Source organism: Gallus gallus, chromosome 3, assembly GCF_016699485.2.
Source record: "Gallus gallus isolate bGalGal1 chromosome 3, bGalGal1.mat.broiler.GRCg7b, whole genome shotgun sequence".
Taxonomy (NCBI): domain Eukaryota; kingdom Metazoa; phylum Chordata; class Aves; order Galliformes; family Phasianidae; genus Gallus; species Gallus gallus.
This window is the reverse complement of record NC_052534.1, coordinates 4,723,464-4,731,666: the sequence shown is the minus strand read 5'-3', so window position 1 is coordinate 4,731,666 and position 8,203 is coordinate 4,723,464. Positions and strand designations below refer to the sequence as shown.

At 42.9% G+C, this 8,203-nt stretch overlaps 1 protein-coding gene across 49 annotated transcripts in view; it reads right to left on the bottom strand.

Moving 5' to 3' along the window:
• The window catches only part of LOC101747556, a 32,170-nt gene that overhangs the window by 19,970 nt on the left and 3,997 nt on the right, over window positions 1–8,203 (bottom strand). For 25 of the 49 annotated variants that reach the window (XR_005858443.2, XR_006938888.1, XR_005858452.2 and 22 more), the window contains 4 exons: window positions 7,755–7,827; window positions 4,418–4,542; window positions 1,285–1,548; window positions 896–989 (listed from right to left, as the gene is read on the bottom strand). The gene's annotated coding sequence lies outside the window, so the exon portion shown is untranslated. Of the gene's footprint in view, window positions 1–895; window positions 990–1,284; window positions 1,549–4,417; window positions 6,077–7,754; window positions 7,828–8,203 lie in introns of all 49 variants that reach the window. The other 24 variants (XR_006938883.1, XR_005858442.2, XR_006938867.1 and 21 more) reach the window with 8 other exon arrangements.

Below are 8,203 nucleotides of genomic sequence, written 5' to 3'. Positions count from 1 at the left end.
CAATAAACTGAGTGGAATTCTGCCCACTTTTTTTTTTTTTTTTTTGGTTCTACGTACGTGCAATCCCATGAAAACAATAGTTTCCCTAGCACAGCCCCGAACATCACAGCTTAACTTCTACTTTTGTTAACAAGAGGAAGCAAAAATGCTATCTTGAGTCACGTCTCAAAACAAAGGGCTTGCACTGAGAAGCCCTGTTACTTCCAAACTGAGCACACAACTACAAGCATGCTGCTCCAAAAAAGCTACGTTCAGTCAATTCAGGAAGAAAAGACAGTTGAAACTTAAATCACTTTGAAGCTTTACACTTCAGTGCCTGAGCGACAAAGGCTATAAGGACTGTAACAAACTTGAAGATGTAATTATCTGTACCTCCCCTTCCTTTGCAGGAATACACTTAGCAGGAGCCTGCTGCCTTAAACTGTTCCAGCCCTGTAACTGTTTAAGGTCATTTCTGTAGCTATACACTTTACCTTTTTGGGTAGCACGTGGCAATAATTGCCAGCTTTAAAAAAAACAGCAAAGTCACTTAGAGAAAAATGCATGTGGCAGTAACTCAGTGACCTGGAGTCACGGCTCCAGAGCTGCTCAGCCCACAGACTTGTGCAACTTTCTGTCAGATTCTACATGTAACTGTGTGACTACTTTCTGCATAAGGAATGAAAAATATGAGCCCAAGCCAACTGACAAGATTTATTTGCCTGTCTTATCACATTCCAGTTCTCTAGACATGCATCTTAACCATTTTTATTTCTCAATATCCATTCTTTTTAATTTATTTGAAAACGAAAACAAGAAGCTACAGTTCACAGCTGTATTCCAATTATGAAAGTTCTGTTTCGTTTTTCTGGCTGTTACAGAAGATACTGAAAAAAAAAAAAATCTATAGACTTACATTTTTCAGTGAACTTGCTTTAGTGATACCAAGGCAGCTCTTGCATTTCTTTTCCATGAGCACTCAAACAATTGAGTTTTCCTGGCATAAATGCCTGTGGAGAGAAAATGAATGTCAAGGTCTTAAGTCAAGACATTTGTGGCAAACTAACTCATCATCCAATCCAGAAATGAAGTGCGCTCATTCCTTGAGTAAACAGAAAGAAACTATCATGATTTATGATTGTGTACCTCTAAGCAACACAGCCTGATAATTAAAAATGAGCAGAGAGCTGTCTACGTTGTATGAAGATTTCCCTTTACTAAATCAGAGCATCAAGAGGTTAAATGGAAACATACACATATTATCATTTAAAGTACTGAGTAAGATTGAAGAAAAACATATTTTACTGTTTTTTCTTTTCTTTTTTTTCAATCTTGATTTGTTCATAGCTTCTTTGTCACCATTTCTGAATGTGATCTTCAATATACAAGTTGTGAGTCATCCTTCTTTCCTTAATTTCCTTCTCTTGTCTTTGTTGTTCTAGTTCTTGTTACAAGAGTCAGGTCTTAGGGCCCAGTACACGTGTTCCTCCACCACAGCTGTACTTCCTCAAGTTACATTTCCTTTCCATGACACAGCCTGGTCAGAAAATCAGTTCCATAGGAACACTGCTGAAAATAGGATTAACAGGACAACGTAAGAGGTAAGAGGAAAACACTACAGATACGGCACACACCCATTAGATATATTTCATAGAATCACAAGGTTGGAAAGGACCTACAAGATCATCTAGTCCAAACACCCTCCCATTACCATTGCTACCACAAGCCAGTAAACCATATCTTGTAGCTCCTCATCCAGACGCCTCTTGAACACTACCAGTGACGGTGACTCCACCACCTCCCTGGACAGCCATTCCAGTGCCTGACCACTCTCTGTGGGAAAAGGTTTAGATTACGTCTAATCTAAACCTCCTCTGGTACAACTTGTGGCCATTTCCTCAGGTCCTGTTTGTTGCCTGGGAGAAGAGGCCAAACCCCTCCTCATCGCAACCTCCCTTCAGGTTAGAGAGCAATGAGGTCTCCCCTGAGCCTCCTCTTCTCCAGGCTGAACAATCCCAGCTCCCTCAGCCGTTCCTCATAAGGCCTGTACTCCAGTCCCCTCACCAGTTCCATTGCCCTTCTCTGGACATGTTCCAGGGCCTCAATGTCTTTCTTGGAGTGAGGGCCCCAAAACCAAACACAATACTCGAGGTGCGGCCTCACCAGTGCTGAGTACAGAGGGATGATCACCTCCCTGCTCCGGCTGGCCAAGCTATTTCTAATGCAGGCCAGGATGGTAGTGGCCCTCTTGGCCACTTGGGCACACAGTCAGCTCACGTTCAGTCGTGCATCAACCAGCACCCCCAGGTCGCTTTCCTCTTCACAGTCCTCCAGCCACTCAGCCCCAAGCCTGTAGCGTTGCCTGGGGTTATTGTGGCCAAAGTGCAGGACCCGACACTTGGCCTTGTTGAACCTCATCCCATTCATCTCAGCCCAGCGATCCAGCTTATCTAGATCCCTCTAGACTGATCCCTCAGCATGGGATGTGAACAAGTTACTACACAGAATCTAACACAGCTTGCCATATTTTTGCTAGTATGTTCAATGTCTATGCAACTAGAAATTTCACATTAAACTTATAGACCGATTTTATGCTAATCGTGCTCACTACAGTCTGTGAGGGAACTAGGTAACTGGGTTGTTATGGTTCTATCTTTAGAAATAAATTAGAATTACTGCTTATTTAGAATAATTTAAGATGTCTGACTGTGCCTGTTCTAAGCACCCATTAACAAACAGTGGCTTTTACTTGACTTCCCACCGCAATAAGCAGCCCATTTCAGTACACAAGGTAAAGCGGCTGATCAGCTGGAGGTTGAAAATAAATATTCAGGAAGCAGACATAGAAACAGAAGTGTTAAAATACATCTGTCTTATGCCGAGATTCATTTGTAAATTCATCTCAAGTGCTACACTAAGTCACATCAATGTGTTTTCAAGATGGTTAGAACACAATATTAAGAGCACTGTTAAATGGAGGGAGTTATTTAGCAATACTCAAGAGCAGAATCTGGAAAGATAGGTCTACAGAAGCATCTTTATGCTGCAACACTTGGAGTTTCCTCTCCAAAAGAGTGGTGAGGCATTGGCACAGGCTGCACAGGGAGAATGCTGAGTCACCATCTCTGGAGGTGTTCAAGCAACCTTTAGATATGGTACTAAGGGACATGGTTGAGTGGGGAAATACTGGTGGTAGGTGGACAGTTCATCTAGAAGATCTTGGAGGTCTTTTCCAACCTTGGTGGTTCTATGATTGTACCACGTAACACTTAGATCCCTTTATAGCTATGGGATTCTGACTTACATCCTCAAGATTTCTGAACTGATGTACAGATGCTGTGTGACTGCTCAGAGACACAGGAGAGCTAAAAGTGAAGCCAGGCTGCCCAGTAGTCAATGCTGGAGTAATGTTATCTGTCAAGTTCTGCTACTCGCTGCAAGGAGCAGCAGGGAAACACTTCCCTGAACTTATAAGCCCTTTGGGTTTATAAACCTGAATCCTCTCCCAAAAGTGGAATGACTCCAAAGGTATTTAACTCCAAAATTTACTCCAAAGGATTTAAGAGGATGGTAAACCACCACTGCAATCCCTTTTAATTCAGTACCTTTGAAATCTCTAAACACAGAGTTATAGAAGTTCTAAATAAAAGTCTAGTCTCTCAACAAGGGATCATCAACTCCCAGTTACTAAAAAGCATCATCCAGCAAGCTTTAGCATGACCTGAACAGAGAGATACAATCATCCAATCTATTTGGTTTTCAGAGCCCCTCTCTGCATACAAGAGGCATTCACTGAGCTGAAAGGGAAGGAAAAACAAAACAGAACAAGACAAAGCCCTGTAAGCCGCTATTTGGGAAAGCTCACGTATAAATAAAACAACAGATGTTTCTGTCTGTTTTGTGAAAGGCAGTAATCGAAGATCAGTCATCCATGCATCAAACAAGTGCTCTCAGTCTGATGACTGAACAGTGGTGTGACAGCACCTCAGTGCCCCCTCCGGAGCACTTTTGAAGATGACTCCTGTAGGCAAAAAAACGCTTAGGATGTGCTGTTTGAGATCTGAGTAACAAAACCACTCGGGAGTATCTACAGTACTGATATCTTCTGGAATTAGGTGACTGAAGAAATTCAAAGACAAAAATGAGGCATGAATGGGATGTCATGCAAATTAAAGTCACATGGATGCAAAGATAGGACTATGCTTTACAGTTTGGTCCTGGCTGCCAAGGAAGTCCAGCGTTGGTTCACCAGCTAAATCTTCCTACAGCCATTGCCTCAAAACAACAATATTTCTTCTATAGCATCAGACTTTGCGGTTGAGCCAGGAAAGGTACTGACTGCAAAAGATAATTGCATTGAAAGCAAGTACTTTGTGGAAATTACATTGTCAATTACAAAAGCAACTATGATAACAGTAAGACTAAAAGAAGAGCTCACGTCTCCAATGGCATCAAGTTTTCTCATGGTCCAGCTGTGGAGTAGGTACAAGATGTCTCTCTTTACAGGTCTTGTCTGTTTTAAAGCTGATATATTTTAATAGGAACTCTTCGGTTTCCCAAGCACTACAATTTGTAACAAAAGAAGGAAGAAAGCAGCAGACCAATCTGGTCCCACGCTAAGAAGATGCCCTCCTGGCACCTAGGGGCCAGGAGCAGCCCCCAGCCCTGCCCTCGTGCTGGCAGCATGGGGCACAACCCACGTCTCCCCTTCCAGGGTGCCCGCCCATCATCTGTGGGATGCCAGCATGGCATGCAGGGTAAGTAAGGGGAATTGCACAGACAGCACAGAAACACACACAGCTACAGCACCACATCTCCAAAGGAGAGGCATATAATGCAAATAGAAGGATGTGCATTCCCAGACTGGTAAACCCTTGTAGCCACAACAGCCTGCTGAAAGGACAGAGGCAAACACAAGACTGCCAACTTACATGAGACTGCTGGAGAAGAGCGTGTAGATAGCTGAAGGTGTTTACTCACATTTTGTAAGGCTTTAGTACAGCCATTTATCTGTTATATGGCTGCTGTTAATCCTAAATGTGCAGTTCACTGACTGAGGGTTAATTACAATCTATTAATAAATCAACAAACCACTTTGATCCTTATTTGATTTAAGCCATGAGTCCTACTCCTCTATAAGCACATGCACATCTCAGGGTTTTCTGCTTGACACTGATACACAACCTTCAGCTAAAAAACACAACTTCTCATTTCCTATTTTATTTTATTCTCTCTCTCCTGAGAGCACTTAAGATATGCAGGAAATCAACTGGCTAGCTATACCTGTCAAACTTCCTTCAGTGCTGACATTTATCTCCCACAACATCCTTCTCTCCAAATCAGGAAGATACAGATTTGTTGGGTGGACTGTTCAGTGGATGAGGAACTTGCAAGATCATACCCAGAGAGTGGTGGTCAATGGCTCAACGTCCAGACTGAGATCAGCGACCAATGGTGTCCCTTAAGTGCCAGTACTGGGTCTGGTGCTCTTGAACATCTTCATCAGTGGCACCGACAGTGGGATCGAATGCGCCCTCAGCAGTTCACAGACAACACCGAGCTGTGTGGTGCAGTCAGCACGGCCCGTGGACAGGATGCCATCACAGAGACCTCGGCAGGCTGAGCGGTGGGCCCAGGAGAACCTTGTGAGGCTCAACAAAGCCAAGTGCAAGCTCTGCCCCTGGGTTGTGGCAGCCCAAACTACCGGTTCAAGATGAGGATATAAGGATGGAGCACAGCCCTGCTGAAAAAGACCTGGGTGTACTCATGGATGGCACCTGGACGTGAGCCAGCACTGTGCCCTCGCAGCCCAGAGAGCCAACCACATCCTGGGCTGCATCCAAAGCAGCGTGGCCAGCAGGGTGAGGGAGGGGATCTGCCCCTCTGCTCTGTGCTGTGAGACCTCACCTGGAGCACTGCGTCCAGATGGGGAGTGCTCAGTACAGGAGAGACATGGAGCTGTTGGAGAGCATCCAGAGGAGGGCCACAGAAATGAGCCCAGGGATGGAACACCTCCCTGTGAGGACAGGCTGAGAGCTGGGCTGTGCAGCCTGCAGAAGGGAAGGCTCCAAGAGTCCTGAGAGCAGATTTCCAGTATCTGAAGGGGAGTATGAGAAAGAAGAGGACAGACTCTATAACAGGGACCATGTGATAGGACAAGAGGAAATGGTTTCAAGACAAAAGAGAGGAGATTTTGATTGGATATAAGGAAAGAGCTTTTTAAACAAGCATGGTGAGGCAGTGGCACAGGCTGCCCAGAGAGGCAGTGGTGCCCCATCCCTGCAGACAGCCAAGGTCAGGCTGAACTGGGCTCTGAGCACTGATGGAGCTGTGGGTGTCCCTGTTCAGTGCACAGGGTTGGACTGGAAGAGACCCTTAAAGGCCATCCAACCCACATGATTCTATGATTCCAATCAAAGTACTGAAATATCCACACCCCCCACATTAACAGTTTCCTAATCTGGTCCAAAATAGATCTTTTAATTAAGAGTGACTATTAAATTCCTGGATTTGACAAATTAAAATTTAGGTCTAATGCTTATGCTAGCTTCCCTAATGTAACTTTGGAACAAGATGTTCTAATGGAATTATACCCATTAGATCAGACCTTTGCATCAGGATATTCTAAGGAAAATACATCTGAAAGATTGCTGGCTTCTCCTCCCTCCTCCACAGCTGAAAAAGCAAGCTGAAACCTAACTTCTAGAAAACATTGAAAAATATCTTTTTTATTTTAAAGCTGGTTTAAAAAAAAAAAGATTTTTTTTTTATGGTTCAGTTCTTAACTTCTGCTGATGACATTTTCATTAGTTAGAGGTAATCAGGGATGATTTCCCATGCTTAAAACTCAAATTCGCAGTCTTCTGAAAGCATAGGGGCTACAAAACATAGGGTCTTATTATCAACCCCACACCCTAAGTAGCCTGGGCTAAAAGAACGTATTGACTAATCTTGTAATCAAAGACACTGAAAAAAAACTTGATCCTTGATGACCAATGACTGACCTCAGATCCTGTCAGCCTGTGACCCTCACATAGTAATATTCCATTTAGAATTGTATTTACACTTAATATTTATTTTATTTTGCACTCTTGGCTTATGATTGCTCAAAATCATTCTTTCCCCAAATTCACTTTCCTTTCTTCCGCAGTCAGGAGAAAAAACATTCCCTATGATTTTTAAAACCACCTATGCTTGCAGGACACAGCATATCACCCTCGCAACTACTTCTTAGAAGTTACTTATTTTGCAAAACCTGGATTCTTAAACAAGCACTTAAAGCTTAAAATAACTCCCCAGACTAACAGCTGGCAACTACACTCTTCATTACAATATCAAGAAGAGAATAGTCATAAAGCTGAAAAAAATTAGAGAGCCTTACATGAAAAAAAAATCTATTCATAATTAACTTTTTTCAAAGGGATTGATCTGAGTGCCATACAAAGAAAGTGATTAGGAGAAACCAGACCAGCCAATAACTCCCAAGAAGAGGAAAAAAAACCCTGCAGTTACAGTGGTGGAGTTGGTTCTCATAATATACTTATTTTGTAGATGCTTGCAATTTTAAACATTTGCAACTCACTGATGGTTACATCGTGCAGATTTTAATGCCATGTTCACACCAACGTTCTTATCCTCTACAACATGAAAATCACCACCTATTCTGTATTAGGATTTAAAGTCGGCAAGCAGCCATAATGCTCACTGATCTTCCCCCCCCCCCCACCCCCCCCCCCACTTAATTTTGAATAGCTGGAGGAAGCATTACTGATTACCTTATGTGCCAATCTATTAGGTGTTCAATGCTCATGCAATCTTCAGCTCCTGTGTGCCAGTAACTTGTTCGCCCTGCTCACATACCAATTCAAAAGTCAAGAAATAAAAAGGAAACTCACATCACAATGAAAACCTGTATGTTCATTACATTCATATAGCATGGTGATTCATTTCAAAGTTTACCAAACCAAAAATTGTTTACAAAACACCATTGGTCAGGGAAACAAACACCTTACCTGTCAGTTGCGTGCTCCCTAATTCCGGTTAGCATCGCTCCAATTAATATGTTTATTAATCCCTACTTCTGTTCCCAGCCTTTTTCCACATTAATTACCCATACTTTTTTTCTTCCAAGTGCTACAAAGAAAACCGTCCCTCCATTCCTCTCTATCCAGAAGATACCTTCTCCTGTTACTAAATCACGTTCATGCCTTCCTGTTTACATATT